At 33.8% G+C, this 1,318-nt stretch overlaps 1 long non-coding RNA gene across 1 annotated transcript; it reads left to right on the top strand.

The window, feature by feature from the left end:
- Nucleotides 1-10: 10 nt before the first annotated feature.
- On the top strand, nt 11-1,318 carry LOC103482501 (uncharacterized). Its single transcript, XR_536481.1, has 3 exons — nt 11-340; nt 436-466; nt 1,023-1,318. It is a non-coding gene; the product is annotated as an uncharacterized LOC103482501 (long non-coding RNA).

Raw genomic sequence — 1,318 nt, 5'->3', positions numbered from 1 at the left:
TAAAAGACAATCATCTTCATGCTGCATTTCACTTGTTTTGTTTTCCCTTCTAAAATGATCCTGGTCCTTTTTCCAGGCTTCTCGTCGTTACATACCCTGCTAAGTTCTTTGCATTTCACACCGTGTTAGATAGTAGTGGAAGATGTTTTCATGTTCCATTTTTCAACACAAAAGCTGCAAGACTAAAAACCTTTTTAAATCATGTAAAAACACTGACAATATTTCAACTTTGTCCAACTCAGTCTGTCATGTTCAACATCTGTTTTCATCAAGCGTCTGCATTTTATTGAAGACCCTGGGATTTGGTCATTCTCTGTGGCGCAGTCATCGTCTTTGAGTGGTGAGAGTCAATTTTCTGATGAGTTGATACTTTGCTGTTGCTCACCTGTTGTATTGATTATTCACTGATATTAATCTTGTCTCATTTATTTTCAGCTGGTTTAGATTCCCCGAGAAGCTGACGAAGGTAAACCAACTAAGCTCATTGTGAAGTTAAGCCTTAAAATATTCAGACTCTTGGCAGATTTGCGTTGTGATGAGGCTCGTTTGCCAAATTAAAAGTACTTTTTGAAAATACCAACCTTGAAGCACGTTTTAGACATGTCTCCTAAAAATCAAGTTTTAAAGCAGATTTTTAGTGATACGTGATATTCCAATGTTCTTTGGATTTCATGCTTATTAGCCAGACGTTGGAAGTCATAATTAACAGGAAGAAAAGACTTGGAAATATTGATTGATGAATGATTAATTTGTATGACGCAGAGAATGGAATCACTGAAATAAAGGAACTTTTCAATCATTTTTCTATTTAACTGAGATGGACCCATATTTCTCCATGAGTCATCACAATGGAAGTTGTTTTTCTTTCCAAAACAATGTATTTCCAGTATTTTTGAGTTTTTAATCACTATCTAGATTCACCATGGAAAAGTTGAAGTAAAATGTTTATCTTCCACACCTATTAAAAATAAGTAGTACATTTCATGAAGAGCAATATTTTTTTCTTTTTTGTTTGTCTGCAGGTCACTGAAGAAGCAGATTATGACGACAGAGTAACACAATACACAAAATCACAAGGCAACAATAAAGATGTTACTCTCAGAAGGAGGATTTATATATTTCTTCATTCTTTTTTCTGTTTCTGCATGTGTTGTTGTTTATAGTAATTTGTAATGTTTTGTTTAGCTAAACCATTCAAGCCACTAAAGGTTGTTCAGAAGAAGTTGAATAAAATGTCTGCAAGGCTGTAAATGTTGCTTTTTCTGCATGAAAAAGAGAAGAAACGTAAAGTATGCCAAATAAAATGCAAATATTTTTG

Source organism: Poecilia reticulata, linkage group LG20 (assembly GCF_000633615.1).
Source record: "Poecilia reticulata strain Guanapo linkage group LG20, Guppy_female_1.0+MT, whole genome shotgun sequence".
Taxonomy (NCBI): Eukaryota; Metazoa; Chordata; class Actinopteri; order Cyprinodontiformes; family Poeciliidae; genus Poecilia; species Poecilia reticulata.
The sequence above is the reverse complement of the archived record's forward strand: the minus strand, read 5'-3'. Positions and strand labels throughout refer to the sequence as shown.